The sequence below is a fragment of the Pseudorca crassidens genome, chromosome 4 (assembly GCF_039906515.1).
Source record: "Pseudorca crassidens isolate mPseCra1 chromosome 4, mPseCra1.hap1, whole genome shotgun sequence".
Classification (NCBI taxonomy): Eukaryota; Metazoa; Chordata; class Mammalia; order Artiodactyla; family Delphinidae; genus Pseudorca; species Pseudorca crassidens.
Genome location: NC_090299.1, coordinates 20,434,697 through 20,453,544, shown reverse-complemented (window position 1 = coordinate 20,453,544; position 18,848 = coordinate 20,434,697).

The following is an 18,848-nucleotide window of genomic DNA, read 5'->3' as shown; positions in this document are numbered from 1 at the left end:
TCATGGGGGGGAAGCAGCTGCCTTTACTCTGTTCTGTTCGGCCTAGCAATAGAACATCTAGCCAGAGTTGGAAGTGGGCTTCCACAAAAGATGAAAATTTAGAGGTGGGTATATAGACATGTATTTTATAGATACACACATACCTAAACAGGCATTCAAATATCATATTTGAATTTGCAAAGAGATGGCTGAGGACAAAATTAGTAAAAATCAAAGGATTTCAATGCCCCCAAAGAAGCAGTTTTCAGTTGTATCTTTGAATCTGCTTTCGAGGCTAATGTCGTAACCAAGGAAAGAAACGCAACAACATAGAGTTAGTTTCCACATTCTTAAGTTTCTGGCATTTAGATTCTATACCTAGTAGAAAACTCAACTGACTCTCTTAAAATTTTGACTTAATATTTGTAAAATTTTCTTAAATAATAGTCTTTACCTAAACTTGAAGATCAAATATTAAGTACAGTTGAAATAATACCTTTAAAGCTTGTTTTGTTTGGTAGCGTCTTTCTTTTATCAATTGAAAATGATGAGAAGATACTTGTTGGGTTTTTGAATCCCATTTGTTCTGCTAAAACAACATTGTAGCCAAAAGACCCTAATGAAAGTTTCCCTGTGACAAGCCTAAACAATGAGCCAATAGGAATGAAAAACCAAAATAATGAGAAAATGACGTAAAAGCCCAGCTTTCTGCTCTCCCCGTAAGGATTTTAATTACAGAGAAATCAACACCTGTGAGAGACCTTCAAGATGGCAGAGGAGTAAGAAGTGGAGATCATCTTCCTCCCCACGAATATATCAGAAATACACATACATGAGGAACAGCTCCTACAGAACACCTACTGAATACTGGCAGAAGACTTCAGACTTCCCAAAAGGCTTTTTTTCTTTTGCCCTACTCTCCATGTACCTGGGTAGGGCAAAAGAGAAGAGAAAAAACAAAACAAAAGAATAGGGACAGGACCTGCACCTCTGGGAGGGAGCTGTGAAGGAGGAAAAGTTTCCACACACTAGGAAGCCCCTTCACTGGCAGAGAACGGGGTGGGCTGGGGGGAATCTTCGGAGCTGCGGAGGAGAGCGCAGCAACAGGGGTGCGGAGGGCAAAGCGGAGAGATTCCCGCACAGAAGATGGGTGCCAACCAGCACTCACCAGCCCGAGAGGCTTGTCTGCTCACCCGCCGGGGCGGGCGGGGGCTGGGAGCTGAAGCTCAGGCTTCGGAGGTCAGACCCCAGGGAGAGGACTGGGGTTGGCTGTGTGAACACAGCCTGAATGGGGCTAGTGTGCCACAACTAGCCTGGAGGCAGTCTGGGGAAAAGTCTGGACCTGCCTGGACCCTGTCTCCACCTGCGCGTGGAGAGGGGATTCAGAGCACTGCCTAAATGAGCTCTAGAGTCCAGCGTGAGCCGTGGCTATCAGCAGGGACACAACAGAAGGGCATGAGATGCTAAGGCTGCTGCCGCCACCACCAAGAAGCCTGTGTGCGAGCACAGGTCACTCTCCACACTTCCCCTCCTGGGAGCCTGTGCAGCCCGCCACTGCCAGGGTCCCGTGATCCAGGGACAACTTCCCCGGGAGAACACATAGTGCGCCTCAGGCGGTTGCAACTTCACACTGGCCTCTGCCGCTGCACGCTGGCCCGGCATCCGTACCCCTCCCTCCCCCGGCCTGAGTGAGCCAGAGCCCCCTAATCAGCTGCTCCTTTAACCCTGTCCTGTCTGGGCAGGGAACAGATGCCCTCCGGCGACATACACGCAGAGGCGGGGCCAAATCCAAAGCTGAACCCCAAGAGCTATGCGAACAAAGAAGAGAAAGGGAAATTTCTCCCAGCAGCCTCAGGAGCAGCGGATTAAATCTCCACAATCGACTTGATGTACCCTGCACCTGTGAAATACCTGAATAGACAACAAATCATCCCAAAATTGAGGCGGTGGACTTTGGGACCAACTGTAGACTTGGGGTTTGTTTTCTGCATCTACTTTGTTTCTGTTTTTATGTTTATCGTAGTTTAGTATTTAGAGTTTATCATTGGTAGATTTGTTTACTGATTTGGTTGCTCGCTTCCTTTTTTTTTCTTTTATATATATATATTTTTCATTTTTATTTTGTGAGTGTGTGTATGTATGTTTCTTTGTGTGATTTTGTCTGTATAGCTTTGCTTTTACCATTTGTGCTAGAGTTCTCTCTGTCCCTTTTTATTTGTTTTTGATTTTTAGTATACTTTTTAGCACTTGTTATCATTGGTGGATTTGTTTTTTGGTTTGGTTGCACTCTTTTTTCTTTCTTTTTTTCTTTTTTTGCAGTATGCGGGACTCTCACTGTTGTGACCTCTCCCGTTGCGGAGCACAGGCTCTGGACGCGCAGGCTCAGCAGTCATGGCTCACAGATCCAGCCACTCCGCGGCATGTGGGATCTTCCCGGACTGGGGCACGAACCTGTGTCCCCTGCATTGGCAGGTGGACTCTCAACCACTGCGCCACCAGGGAAGCCCTTTCTTCTCTTTTTTTTAATTACTTTTTAATTTTTTAAAAAAATTATTTTAATAACTTTCTTTTCTTTCTTTCTTTTTTTCTCCCTTTTCTCCTGAACTGTGTGACTGAAAGGATCTTGGTGCTCTGGCAGGGTGTCAGGCCTATGTCTCTGAGGTGGGAGAGCTGAGTTCAGGCCACTGGTCCACCAGAGACCTCCCAGCTCCACGTAATACCAAACAGCGAAAGCTCTCCCAGAGATCTCCATCTCAATGCTAAGACCCAACACCACTCAATGACCAGCAAGCTACAGTGCTGAACACCCTATGCCAAACAACTAGCAAGACAGGAACACAACCCCACTCATTAGGAGAGAGGCTGCCTAAAATCATAATAACATCACAGACACCCCAAAACACACCATTAGACGTGGTCCTGCCCACCAGAAAGACAAGATCCAGCCTCATCCACCAGAAAGCAGGCACCAGTCCCCTCCACCAGGAAGCCTACACAATGCACTGAACCAACCTTAGTCACTGGGGGCAGACACCAAAAACAATGGGAACTACAAACCTGCAGCTTGTGAAAAGGAGACCCCAAACACAATAAGTTAAGCAAAATGAGAAGACAGAGAAACACACAGCAGATGAAGGAGCAAGGTAAAAATCCACCAGACCAAACAAATGAAGAGGAAATAGGCAGTCTACCTGAAAAAGAATTCAGAGTAATGATAGTAAAGATGATCCAAAATCTTGGAAATAGAATGGAGAAAATACAAGAAACGTTTAACAAGGACCTAGAAGAACTAAAGAGCAAACAAACAATGAAGAACAACACAATAAATGATATTAAAAGTTCTCTAGGAGGAATCAATAGCAGAATAACTGAGGCAGAAGAACGGATAAGTGACCTGGCAGATAAAATAGTGGAAATAACTACTGCAGAGCAGAATAAAGAAAAAAGAATGAAAAGAATTGAGGACAGTCTCAGAGACCTCCGGGACAATGTTAAATGCACCAATATTTGAATTATAGGGGTCCCAGAAGAAGAAGAGAATAAGAAAGGGACTGAGAAAATATTGGAAGAGAGTATAGTTGAAAACTTCCCTAATATGAGAAAGGAAACAGTCAATCAAGTCCAGGAAGTGCAGAGAGTCCCATACAGGATAAATCCAAGGAGAAACATGCCGAGACTTATCTTAATCAAACTATCAAAAATTAAATACAAAGAAAAAATATTAAAAGCAGTAAGGGGAAAACAACAAATAACATACAAGGGAATCCCCATAAGGTTAACGGCTGATCTTTCAGCAGAAACTCTGCAAGCCAGAAGGGAGTTGCAGGACATATTTAAAGTGATGAAAGGGAAAAACCTACAACCAAACCTACAACTTCTACCCAGCAAGGGTCTCATTCAGATTCAACAGAGAAATTAAAACCTTTACAGACAAGCAAAAGCTAAGAGAATTCAGCACCACCAAACAAGCTTTACAACAAATGCTAAAGGAACTTCTCTAGGCAGGAAACACAAGAGAAGGAAAAGACCTACAATAACAAACCCAAAACAATAAAGAAAATGGGAATAGGAATATACATATCGATAACTAGCTTACATATAAATGGATTAAATGCTCCAACCAAAAGACATAGACTGTCTGAATGAACACAAAATCAAGACCATATATATGCTGTCTATAAGAGAGCCACTTCAGACCTAGGAACATACACAGACTGAAAGTGAGGGGATGGAAAAAGATATTCCATGCAAATGGAAATCAAAAGAAAGCTGGAGTAGAAATTCTCATATCAGACAAAATAGACTTTAAAATAAAGGCTATTACAAGAGACAAAGAAGAACAATACATAATGATCAAGGTATCAATCCAAGAAGAAGATATAACAATTTTAAATATTTATGCACCCAACATAGGAGCACCTCAATACATAAGGCAAATGCTAACAGCCATAAAAGGCTAAATCGACAGTGACACAGTAACAGTAGGGGACTTTAACACCCCACTTTCACCAATGGACAGATCAACAAAAATGAAAATAAATAACGAAACACAAGCTTTAAATGATACATTAAACAAGATGGACTTAATTGATATTTATAGGACATTCCATCCAAAAGCAACAGAATACACTTTCTTCTGAAGTGCTCATGGAAGATTCTCTGGGATAGATCATATCTTGGGTCACAAATCAAGCCTTGGTAAATTTAAGAAAATTGAAATAGTATCAAGTATCTTTTCCCACCACAATGCTATGAGACTAGATATCAACTACAGGAAAAATTCTGTAAAAAATACAAACACATGGAGGCTAAACAATACACTACTAAATAACCAAGAGATCAGTGAAGAAATCAAAGAGGAAATCAAAAAAATACCTAGAAACAAATGATAACGAAATGACGACAACCCAAAAACCTATGGGATGCAGCAAAAGCAGTTCTAAGAGGGAAGTTTATAGCAATATAATCCTACCTCAAGAAACAAGAAACATCTCAAATGAACAACCTAACCTTACACCTAAAGCAATTAGAGAAAGAAGAACAAAAAAACACGCAGAAGGAAAGAAATCATAAAGATCAGATCAGAAATAAATGAAAAAGAAATGGAAGAGACAATAGCAAAGATCAATAAAACTGGTCTTTGAGAAGATAAACAAAATTGATAAACCATTAGCCAGACTCATCAAGAGAAAAAGGGAGAACACTCAAATCAATAGAATTAGAGATGAAAAAGGAGAAGTAACAACTGACACTGCAGAAATACAAACGATCATGAGAGATTACTACAAGCAACTATATGCCAATAAAATGGACAAGAAGAAATGGCAAATTCTTAGAAAAGCACAACCTTCCAAGACTGAGCCAGGAAGAAATAGAAAATATGAACAGACCAATCACAAGCACTGAAATTGAGACTGTGATTAAAAATCTTCCAACAAACAAAAGTCCAGGACCAGATGGCTTCACATGCCAATTCTATCTAACATTTAGAGAAGAGCTAACACCTATCCTTCTCAAAGTCTTCCAAAATACAGCAGAGGGAGGAACACCTCCCAAACTCATTCTACGAGGCCACCATCACTCTGATACCAAAACCAGACAAGGATGTCACAAAGAAAGAAAACTACAGGCCAATATCACTGATGAATATAGATGCAAAAATCCTCAACAAAATACTAGCAAACAGAATCCAACAGCACATTAAAAGGATCATACATGATGATGAAGTTGGGTTTATCCCAGGAATGCAAGTATTCTTCAATATACACAAATCAATCAATGTGATATACCGTATTAACAAATGGAAGGAGAAAAACCATATGGTCATCTCAATAGATGCAGAGAAAGCTTTCAACAAAATTCAACACCCATTTATGATAAAACTCTCCAGAGAGCAGGCATAGAGGGAACCTACCTCAACATAATAAAGCCCATATATGACAAACCCACAGCCAACATCATTCTCAATGGTGAAAAACTGAAAGCACTTCCACTAAGATCAGGAACAAGACAAGGTTGTCCACTCTCACCACTATCATTCAACATAGTTTTGGAAGTTTTAGCGACAGCAATCAGAGAAGAAAAAGAAATAAAAGGAATCCAAATCGGAAAAGAAGAAGTAAAGCTGTCACTGTTTTCAGATTACATGATACTATACAGAGAATCCTAGAGATGCTACCAGAAATCTACTAGAGCTAATCAATGCATTTGGTAAAGTAGCAGCATACAAAATTAATGCACAGGAATCTCTTTTATTCCTATACACTAATGATGAAAAATCTAAAAGAGAAATTAAGGAAACACTCCCATTACCACTGCAACAAAAAGAATAAAATACCTAGGAATAAACCTACCTAAGGAGACAAAAGATCTGTTTGCAGAAAACTATAAGACACTGATGAAAGAAATTAAAGATGTTTCAAATGGATGGAGAGATATACCATGTTCTTGGATTGGAAGAATGAACACTGTGAAAATGACTCTACTACCCAAAGCAATCTACAGATTCAGTGCAATCCCTATCAAAATACCAATGGCCTTTTTCACAGAACTAGAACAAAAAATTTCACAATTTGTATGGAAACACAAAAGACCCCGAATAGCCAAAGCAGTGTTGAGAAAGAAAAACGGAGCTGGAGGCATCAGGCTCCTGGACTTCGACTATACTACAAAGCTACAGTAATCAAGACAGTATGGTACTGGCACAAAAACAGAAATATTGATCCTTGGAACAGGGTAGAAAGTCCAGAGATAAACCCACACACATATGGTCACCTTATCTTTGATAAAGGAGGCAAGAATATACAGTGGAGAAAAGAGAACCTCTTCAGTAAGTGGTGCTGGGAAAACTGGACAGTTACATGTAAAATAATGAAATGAGAACACTCCCTAACACCATACACAAAAATAAACTCAAAATGGATTAAAGACCTAAATGTAAGGCCAGACACTATAAAACTTTTAGAGGAAAACATAGGCAGAATGATCTATGACATAAATCACAACAAGTTCCTTTTTGACCCACCTCCTAGAGAAATCAAAATAAAAACAAAAATAAACAAATGGGACCTAATGAAACTTAAAAGCTTTTGCACAGCAAAGGAAACCATAAATAAGATGAAATTACAACCTTCAGAATGGGAGAAAATATTTGCAAATGAAGCAACTGACAAAGGATTAATCTCCAAAATTTACAAGCAGCTCATGCAACTCTATGTCAAAAAAACAAAGAACCCAATCTAAAAATGGACAGAAGACTGAAATAGACATTTCTCCAAAGAAGATATACAGATTGCCAACAAACACATGAAAGGATGCTTAACATCACTAATCATTAGAGAAATGCAAATCAAAACTACAATGAAGTATCACCTCACACCAGTCAGAAAGGCCATCATCAAAAAATCTACAAACAGTAAATACTGGAGAGAGTGTGGAGAAAAGGGAACCCTCTTGCACTGTGGGTGGGAATGTGAATTGATATAGCCACTATGGAGAACAGTATGGAGGTTCCTTAAAAAACTACAAATAGAACTACCATACGACCCAGCAATCCCACTACTGGGCATGTTCCCTGAGAAAACCATAATTCAAAAAGAGTGAAGTACCACAGTGTTCATTGCAGCATTATTTACAATAGCCAGGACATGGAAGCAACCTAAGTGTCCATCGACAGATGAATGGATAAAGAGGATGTGGCACATATATACAATGGAATATTACTCAGCCATAAAAAGAAACGAAACTGAGTTATTTGTAGTGAGGTGGATGGACCTAGACTCTGTCATACAGAGCGAAGTCAGTCAGAAAGAGAAAGCCAAATACCGTACACTGACACATATATAGGGAATCTAAAAAAGAAAACCAAATTGGTTCTGAAGAACCTAGGGGCAAGACAGGAATAAAGATGCAGACATAGAGAATGGACTTGAGGACATGGGGAATGGGAAGGGTAAGCTGGGACAAAGTGAGCGAGTGGCATGGACATATATACGCTACCAAAAGTAAAATAGATAGCTAGTGGGAAGCAGCCACAAGGCACAGGGAGATCAGCTCGGTGCTCTGTGACCACATAGAGGGGTGGGATAGGGAGGGTGGGAGGGAAACGAAAGAGGGAGGAGATATGGGGATATATGTATACATATAGCTGATTCACTTTGTTATAAAGCAGAAACTAACACACCAGTGTAAAACAATTATACTCCAACAAAGATGTTAAAAAACAAAAAAAGAAAGATTAGGTCATGAGCCCACGTGACTGGGATTAGTGTCCTTATAAAAGAGGCCTCAGAAAGTTAGCTCATTCCATGTGCGGACTCAGCAAGAAGTTGGCAGTCTGCAAGCCTTAAGAGGGCTCCAGAACTTAAGAGCCTCCAGAATTGTGAGAAATCAATTTAAGTGTTTATAAGCTACCAAGTATGATATTTTGTTATAGCAGCCCAGACAGACTAATGTTACTGAAACTGGGGTCCGGCTGCTCGCTGCTCAAAAGCCAATAAAGAGGCAAAGTTGGTGCAAAGGAAAGCTGCTGTAGTTCAGATGTCGGCAAGAGCTTTTGTCGATGGAGGGAGGGGGCTACATACAGAAACAGCACAGTCAGCTCTCACAGTCGTCAGAATCGTGGCAGCTTATGTCGTGGCTGCAGTCTGGTCATCACGCAATTAACTGCTTCCACCTGGTGAGGGGTTTCAGTATCTATGCGACTGCTCACAGGATGTGGCTCGGAATATTATCTATAGCCCTTGAAGAGGAACTAAAGGTCCTTGACTTTGCTTAATGACTAAAGTATTATTATTTAGTCTTGTTGGACTGTTTTCCTTTGTTTCTGCATTTTCTCACTTCCCTGATTAAACTTCTTCTTTAGCTAAAGTTTTTCCACAGAGAAAAGGCAGGCTGAGGACGTACGGGGCAAGGACCACAGGATCCTGTTCCATTTCATAAACTAGGCAGAGGAACTTGGTTTTAGTTTCCATTTTTATTTCAATTTTTCCCAGCTCTTTGAGGGAATGGGACGATGACCGCTCTGGCTAGTTTCTGCTGAAATGGGGGGTACTGCTGCCTAATTTGGGGAATGCACACAGAGTTGGAACAAATCTCAAGTTCCAAGCTTAGTATCAATATTTTCTATTCTGAAAACATTACCTCTCTCTTCGATTACTTTGTCATAGTACCTAGACGAACATTTGAAAATGAGTTGACCTATTACAAGGAGAATAATAATCAAAATTCATCTTTGTATTGTTCTCTGAATTTTTTTTTCTTAGTGGTTAAAGCAGGTGTAAAATGTGTACTTAACAGGCCACAAACAGCATGTTTTCGTTAGCCTAAAGTTCAAATTAAATCATGTATAAGCCAGAATGACTTCCCCATACCTCAATATGTGAAAATTTCGTCCATCATTTTCCCCTTTTAATTGTAAATCTTTTCATAGAAAGCACTGATAATTAATATATTTTTCCAGCATTGCCAGAGTGGCTCAGCTTCCACTCAGTGGCTCCATTCATGTCCGTCAGTACTAGGCCTACTTATTTGTTTATATGTTTGCCTAGTCATCTATTTTTGGGGGAAATTAATCAGACATAACATACAAGTATAAAGAGGTATGCTGATGGGGAAACATTTTATAGGCTATACATTTTATCAGTTATACCCAATTGTCACACAGACTTTGTACATGTGCTTCAAGCAGTAAACTTAAAGCCAGAAGTGATACACACCATAAGTAGTTATATTCAGTATAAATTGTCAGTAGACAATCTCTTCATCTTGAACATTGGAGTCAAAAGTATGGTTAGAAGTAAAACAATAGGTTTTCATTAGAGTTTTTAAAATTTCTTACTAATATTTTTCTCTGAGATGCCTCAGGGGCCCTCTGGAAAACTCAGTTAGCTAGAGAAAGAAACTTACAATCTGTTAACAAAAGCAGCTCAGTATTCCAGGAAAACTTTGTTTTCTTTCCATAGAGAGAAAACCAAATTCAATCTTGCATCAGTTTACTGCTAGTAACAAAATTCATTTACCTAATTAAATTCAATCTAATCTTAATCCTGACAACATACAAAATTCTTTTCTCAAAGTTCCTTTTTCACAAACATTTTATTGCTTTCTGGATCCATATTAACTTGTCCCTTATTTTCTCCACACATAAGTAACCAGACCTAGGACAAAATTATTCTCCTTCTTTTCCCCCTCAACAAAAATGTCTCCAGTCTTTATATCTTCTCTCGCCGGCAAAACATGTCCTGTTTGCTTTACATACAGAAATGCTTCCCTTATCATTTTTATGTATTAAAAATTTTAATCCTTGAAAACCTTAACAAAACCAAGAAACAAGTAGTTGAACTGTCATACCAGCATTTTTTGATTGGCAAACTTAAGAACATATTTTATAACCTTTAAAAACGTACATTTTTCTCATAGCACAATATCTCTTTTTAATGTGATACAAGATACATGTTTAATAAACCCAAACCCTCTTTCTTCTTCTTCTTTTTTTTTTTTTCTGGCTTGAAGTTCTACTAATTAACCCAAGGTTGAAGTCTGAGGGTCTCAGGCAAAGTGGGTTGTGTTTATATTTCAAGGACATGATGAGAGTTAACTTTAAGCTTTCTCCTAGGAATATTTTTATTCTCTCAGAGTCAGAATTCTGCAAAAAGTATTTTTATCAAGCCGGCTTTCTATAACTGCATATGCAAAAAGAACCAGTTTGGGAGTTTCAGAAGAGTTTCATTTTAACCAATTTTCTCTGGAGTTGGAAGGATAATGTTGGTGACCACACAGTGCTTAAACAAATTATCTTTCTTTTTCTTTAGTCATAATTTCATAGCTAAAATCTTTCTCATGAACAGAACCTGAATTTCTCATTTTACAAAATCCAACAAGAATACCAACCACAAAAACGGAATACACATCGACACACCAGAAGACAGAACTGTCACAAATCCTCTAAGACAGTGGAACCCAACCTTTTTGGCACCAGGGACTGGTTTCCTGGAAGACAATTTTTCCGCGGGCGGGGCGGGGGTGGGCAGGAGAGGGGGGTGTGGGTAAGGTTCAGGCAGAAACGCGAGTGACAGGGAGCGGCGGATGAAGCTTCGCTCACTTGCCCTACACTCACCTCTTGCCGTGCAGCCCGGTTCCTAACAGGTTGCGGCCCGGTACTGGTCTGTGGCCCGGGGCTTGGGGACCCCTGCTCTAAGAGGAGTCCCAAACAAACACCTCCCCAACACAAATGGCCTTCAAGGTCAGACACACGTCAGAACCAATTGGCAAAACGCCCAAATAGCAGTTCAGTGCTCACAAATGGCCCTCAACATCAGACAGTCAGAACCAATTGGCAAAATGCCCAAATGACACTCAGGGCTCAAAAGTGAAGTTTGCCCGGGTGCACACCGGTGGACTTACTCGGTCTTGGAGCTCATCAGCTGGTCCAGATGCACGTTTCCGTTCCACCAAGGAAAAGTGTAAGTTGGCAACCAGTGCCGAGCAAGGGAGAAACAGGGAGAATCCCGGAAACAAATGGTTTCAGCAGCTCCTACGAATGTCCCCCAAAATCTCCCTCTCGGGGCCAGCTAGCCACGAGCAGCGGACTCCTCGCGGCCATCCAGTCCAGGCGTGTCGTCATGGCTGCGGCTCTACTCGGGAAACCCCCGGGGAGCCAGATGTCACGAGAGCGCTACAGCCCCACGTTGGACTCAAAAGCTGTTCCTCAAAGTGGGGTCCGGCTGCTCGCTGCTCAAAAGCCAATAAAGAGGCAAAGTTGGTGCAAAGGAAAGCTGCTGTAGTTCAGATGTCGGCAAGAGCTTTTATCGATGGAGGGAGGGGGCTACATACAGAAACAGCACAGTCAGCTCTCACAGTCGTCAGAATCGTGGCAGCTTATGTCATGGCTACAGTCTGGTCATCATGTAGTTAACTGCTTCCACCTGGTGAGGGGTTTCAGTATCTATGCGACTGCTCACAGGATGTGGCTCGGAATATTATCTATAGCCCTTGAAGAGGAACTAAAGGTCCTTGACTTTGCTTAATGACTAAAGTATTATTATTTAGTCTTGTTGGACTGTTTTCCTTTGTTTCTGCATTTTCTCACTTCTCTGATTAAACTTCTTCTTTAGCTAAAGTTTTTCCACAGACAAAAGGCAGGCTGAGGACATGAGGGGCAGGGACCATAGGGTTCTGTTCTGTTTCACTGAGACAGAAACCAAGATCTGGGTGAGAGCTGTGTTTATTGCTACTGGGGTGTCACTGCTTCTACACTCTCTCATTGACAGAGCATAGAAATACATGTGTGTCTACTAATCCGTGTATATACACGTATTGATAAACTTTTCTATACTAACCATCTGTATTTATATTATTCTAAACATGAGTTTATACTGGCATCTCCAACTCTATTTCATCACCATCACATGGATCATTGTAGCCTCCTCTCCTTGTTTATCAGTAATCTCCCATATTCCAACGGTGAAAAACCGGCTTCCCCCATCTGCCATGCATTTACCCAACTGTACAATTCCAGTATATACTTATAGCAGTACCAGAATTGTTAATACTTACCCCCATGGGAAACAACTTTGTCAACTGGACTATAGTGCTCATGTAAGTTTCTTTTGCTCTTAGTTTTACAAATTCCATTTCATTTCCAAATTTACTTAGGTCAGCAATTCCCTCCCCTCCCGCCCGCCCTCAGCAAAACCATCCCCTTCAGTGGTGTGGTTTCACATGCATTTGTAATACAATTAGATCCTCTGGCCAAGATCTGTATTCCCTTTTGGGATCCCCTGGCCTCCTAGATGATTTCTTAAAATTTGCATACATTAAACTGTACAGTTAGAAAATAAAAAAGTGAAAATATTTAAGCTAAGTGATCAATCAACTCATGCAATTAAATGCAAAGAAAGCAGAAGGAGGAAAGCAATAGAGATAACATTAGAAATTAACAAAACATAAAACAAACAATTTAAAAGAGTAATAAAACCAAAAGCTGCTTTTTTTGAGAAAAAGAAAACAATTGACAAGCTCTTGGGAAGATTTAAGAAAATAAGACAAATAATTTAAAAATAATAAAGGAAATAAGATTAAAAGTATGTAAAATATTTAAAGAACATAATACTATGAATAAATTTGGAGCAGTGCATTTGAAAATTTAAGTAAAATGACAAGTTTTAAAGAAAATATAAATTTTTGATTTAAGATAAAATAGAAAACTTGAGAGAATACTATCAGTAAATAAATAGAATAGTCACAACGCTCCAAAGGATAATAGAACCAGATGGTTCCCAGGTGTGTTTTATCAAGCAGTCAAGAAACCAGTAACTCCTAATAGTATACAAATTGTTCCTGAGGATAGAGAGAGAAGGAAAGCTTTCCAATCAATTTTGTGAAGCAAAGAAAACCTTTATAAGAAAACCAGACAAAGGCAGTCTGAGAAAGAAAAATTAGAAGACATTCTCATTCTGGGACATGAAAGCATATTTTATGTCTTATGGTTATAGTCTATATATGGTTTTGTAAATTTTTTTTTATATTTTATGGTTATAGTCTATATATGGTTTTGTAAATAACTTTATATTCTCTGTGTATTTATATAAAATATACATAATTTTTGTAAACACATGTAAAATCAGGACTTGTACAACAAACCAGATGTTGGCATTAACTTTGATTTTATCTGTATTTTATCTTACCCAAAATGCAATAATCATTTTTGTTATATAGTCTTTAAAAGTACTTTCCAATTCTTAGTTCAGTCCTCTATAGATCCCTTGAGAGTAGTTTCATTTTACTTTTTTATGGTTACTTCATTTAACCTGAATTTGTAATGAGCATGAAATGGGAATTTTAAAGGTATTTGCTCAAGCTCTTGTCAGAGAAGAGTGTCATGACATTTAACCCCGAGAGGATCCAGATACTGAACAAGTCTCTGCCCCCGTTGGTGCCTGCCATTCAGCCCCCTACCTGAACGCTTCAAAGAGCTGCCTGCAAAGGAGAAAGCCTCAGGGTGGCTTGAAGATGTGTGTCGTTTCCATCTCCGACAGAATTGTTTGGGAGCGCCGGGTGAATAGATAAGAGACTTTCCTGCCTCACTATTCTCACCCCTCCCGGGAAACTGATTACGATCCAAGACACATGTAGACTGAAGCTTTGATTGAAAGGACTTGGTTCCTTGCTCTCATGGTATTAAGTGGCTGGGGTGGGGTAGAGCTTTATGAGGGTGATCATAAAAGAGAAGCCAGGGAATGACCTGCTTTTAACCCAACTTCTGTGTCACATGGACTCAGGGACAATTTCTACGTAGCATCTCAGCTTTCCTTGCCAATGTCAACTTGAGTAGCGTGGATCAGAAACACAGATCCTCCCAAGAGTGTTAAATATAAATGTGAATATAACAATCATGTCAACTGGGCTTTGGAAACATTTCCTTTGAACTTACATTTGAATATATTTGCCTGATTGTGGGTATCATGTGTGCATGAACCCCTAAGCAGTATTCCACATGGTGGGTGAGCACTCCCACAGAGATACTGACAAGGCTGAAGATGAAGACAAGGTCTGGAAGTAGTTTACTTGTGCTAAAAAAATGCATTCTGATACTTGTTCAGATAGTAAGGTGGACTGTATTCAGGACTGTCGCAATAGGTGTAGGGACTACTGCAATGGGGTTTTGCAGCAAGGAGAGATTGGGCTTAACTCAGGATACAACAAAGAAAAGTAGAGATTTACAGCCAAAGAACAGGGTGGGAGGAGGGAGTCAGTGGATGAAAAATTATGATGAGAGTATGGTGATTCTTGTTAAACTGACCTAATGGGATTCTTGCTGAAGGCAGGCTGGGGTGATACAATATTATCTGAGGGGGGTGGTAGGGGATGAGAAATTTGGCCAGATGTCCAGAGTCATCAGATTCCAGGGTGGGGGATTTAGGTTAAACTGACTTAGCAGGATTCTTGCTAAAACTGGGCTATGCAGGCCCTCCCAGGATGTACACTGAGATCCAAGCCTAGGCAGCTCAGACCAGCCTGACTACAGGTCAAGGAGAGAGTCTGTCACTTGTTGGGAGAGGACGCCCGTATGCAACAATGAACGCAGGAGAGGTCGGCGATGGTTCAGTCCTGAATTTGAGGATGGTTTAACATGTAACTGATAGAGACCATCACTGTGTGTTCATATTGATACACATTTTACATATCTGAGGAGAATGGGAAGAAAGGATGTTTAAATGGGATCAAGCTGACATGGAATGTGGGCCCAAATATCAAATTCAATGAAAAAAGCCAGTTGCAAAACTGTGTGTTTAGTATAATTCCATATTTTGTAAAACTGAATGGTAATAATAGTTTATACACAGGGAAGGAAAAAGTATTGGAATGTAAACAGAATTGTTAAAAATAGTTTTCATTGGGGAATAGAATTAGAGTGAAGGTTCAAGTTTCATGGTACAGGTTTGAGTAATTTTTTAGTTGTTGTAGTTTTCTTTTTATAACAAACACTACCTTAGCAATTAGGAAAAAAATAATTTTTAAATGGGGGAGGGGCTAAGGGGGCAACAGAGCCCTCATCTCTCCTTAGCACTGCCTAGGAAAGAGTTCAACAAAAGAAGTCATATCAACTAACTCACTGGCCCCAAAGGCGATACTCGAATCCTGTCGTCAGCTGCTCTTTCCCCAGGCAGGACACAGAGTTCACCAGCTTTCAGCCTGCGACCCAGGCAGTGGCTGTGTGAGCTTCTTAAATGCCAGGTACATAGGAAAAATTTATATGGGAACAAAGGTGTAAGAGAGGGAATCAGGAGAATGTCAGTATCAAATACTCAATATGCCAACAAAGTAAGTCCTTAGTAGAATGAGCACAAGTCCAGCAAACTTTAAAAGTAAATCTGTGCCAGTGGGTTCTATGGGAAGTCAGAGGACCTTTCCCAAAGGCAGGAAATGAGAATCACCCTTTCCATCATTGGCTTTATCTATAACCCTGGATTTGACACTGAGTTGTACCCCTTATTAGCTGTGTGATATCGGGGAAGTTACTCAACCTCTCTGACCCTTGGTTTCTTCATCAGTAAAATGTGGAATAATAGTATCTACCTCATAAGACTGTTGTGTGGATGATCACAATATGCCTCAGCTTGGGGGCTGGCATATAAATGAAGGCCCAGTAAGTATCTGCAATTAAAAAACCTATAACAAAAGAAAGTAAATCTGTACAAAACAAAATCCCAAACAACCACAGATAACTCTATATGCTAAAACACAAAAGCATTAAATAAAGGTTTATTGGCATCATATTACAGACACATTTTATCTTATGCAAGCATTACAGCAAATTCTGTATAATGAGATATATAAACAAATGGAAAGAAAGGTTGTTGTGATATAGTATAAGACATCACTAAATGGAGAAATCCTACACAGTAAAAGGAACTTAGTGATCCTTTGTGAATTATTTCTCTTTTATCTCTAGCTCTTCATAGTTATCCATGTCAAAGATAATTTGTTGATAAATGTCCAGGCCAACCTTTGAATATGTTTTAAATTTTCCACATTTTAATCAATTGTCTCCTCATGTATTCTATTCTGTAAGTTCATTAATAAGCACTAGAGCTCACACCACACAAATGGAAATAGAAAGATGCATACATTTGGAGCCAGACGTATCCATTTTTTATTCAGTTTGTGACCCTGAGCACATTATGTAATTTCTTTGTTCTTTGGATCCTTGTCTGTTCAATGAGACTGCAATAACGTCTTCATCTCAGAGTTGTTATGGGGATAAAATAATTGTATCTCACATGCTGGCACTCAGTTGTTAGTTTCCCTGCTTTACCAAAAGGAATCTTAAGAGATCATCACCCTTCTCATTTTACGAATGAGAAAAGCTCAAGACCACAGAAGTTAAAAAAACCACACATCCTGAGTCCCATTTCTACACTCCTTCCACTGCTGTCCTTTCTCTTATTAGCTTGTTTATCTTCAATAGAGAAGAGAAAACTCAGTGGAATCAAAAAGTGTTGTTTTCCTTTTTTTAATATAGGTAAGCCACCAAGAGACTTTTAAAGGAGGAGTAAGTTTTATGAAAGGTAATAAGTAGTCTAAGAACCGTCTGAAATCCTCAGAGATATTAAAAACAGAAGTTCTGTTTTTCCAAGATTTCCATAGCAGAACATAAGTATTCTGTAGGCTTTGGCACCAAAACCTCCAGCACTGAGTATTTATCTGCACATTTGAACTCAGGCCTTAGGAATGCTTGCCCATCGAATCGGCAAAGGAATTGGAGTTCAGTATTCAGAGCAGCGAAGTTTGCTCAGCACACAGCTGTATTTGAAGCCCGGCTCTGTTCCATTAGTCAATGGAACTTGCACAAAATGCAAAGTAGTTTAAATGTAAGTGCTGGGATCTTACCCTGCTTTCATATCTTTGTCATCTTTTTCCATACCTGAAGATCACCTGTGGATAAGCCAAGAGAACCCGTGATCGTGTGCATGATGGAAAAAGTCAAAATTGGGCAACCTGTAATTTAGACCTTGGCCTCTTTACTTGAGGAAGCACGGCAAGCTTTATTTGGCAGGAAGGAGATATTCAATACTACCATTAAAAACAGCTAAAAGAGGGCTTCCCTGGTGGCGCAGTGGTTCAGAGTCCGCCTGCCGATGCAGGGGACAAGGGTTCGTGCCCCGGTCCGGGAGGATCCCACATGCCGCGGAGCGGCTGGGCCCGTGAGCCATGGCCGCTGAGCCTGCGCGTCCGGAGCCTGTGCTCTGCAACGGAAGAGGCCACAACAGTGAGAGGCCCGCAAGCTAAAAGAGTCTGTTATTTCCTTAAAAACATGTTTTTAAAATTACATTTTACCATAGTAAAATTGGTTGAATTTTATTTGGTTATTTAAAAAATATATGTACCTTTATTTGTCTCTCTCAGTTGTTTCACTTGCCTCTTTGCTGGTCTCAAGTAAAGTTCTTACTACATCCAGAAGCACCAGGAAACTTTAAATGTCACTAAGGCTACTTGTGGCTGCTCTGATACTTGGGAACACAACCATTGGAAATGGGCCATATTTGTGACTACACCAGTTGCTCGTAGCAAATTGCTCACACAGCAAACTATATCTGTGGTTATAACTCTTACATGGTTCAGCCACAATCCAGGTATTTTAACCATATGGATCCACAGAAGGGCACAAAATTGGTCAGTCAAATGCAGAGGCCTGTGCGACATCTCTGTGGCTTTTGAGGGTAACAAACTGCTTCCAAAAACTGCCTGTTGATTCGGCATTGGGGAAATTTTGCAACCTGCATGGTAAAAGTAGCAATATGTTAATTTTATTTAATAGGTCAGAGTTCATTTTATGGGAAGGGATGAGACTGAACAGTCAAACCTCTAACCCTGCTATGTATTAATGTACTTGGTTCTGCTTATTACAAATAATTTTTCTCAGAAGCAAAATCCTGTCAGAATTATAATTAAATATGGACATTTGGGAGTCTTGTCAAGTGTATCTTAAAACAACTGTTTATATAATCCTGTGCTGCCTTATTTACACAATGTAGAAAGATTATACCAAGGCCTAACTATAGACAAGAAATGGATATTTGCTCCTTTCCAAATTATGACAATTTGATTGGATATTAATATTGGCAAGTATTTACACAAGCAGAGAGAGACTTGAAACATTTTGAAATTGCTTCTTAAAGCTCACTTTCTGACAATAGCACCGGACTCAAAAACAAAACAACGCATTCATCGCTTCTCTTAGTTGTAAGATGGTGATTATTATTATTATTTTTAACTGTTCTGTCTGGATCTCATCACCCATAACAAGAACCCATCTGCTGTAACTTCTTTGTTTTGCACCTTAGTCTCAATTCATAAAATTATTTCAA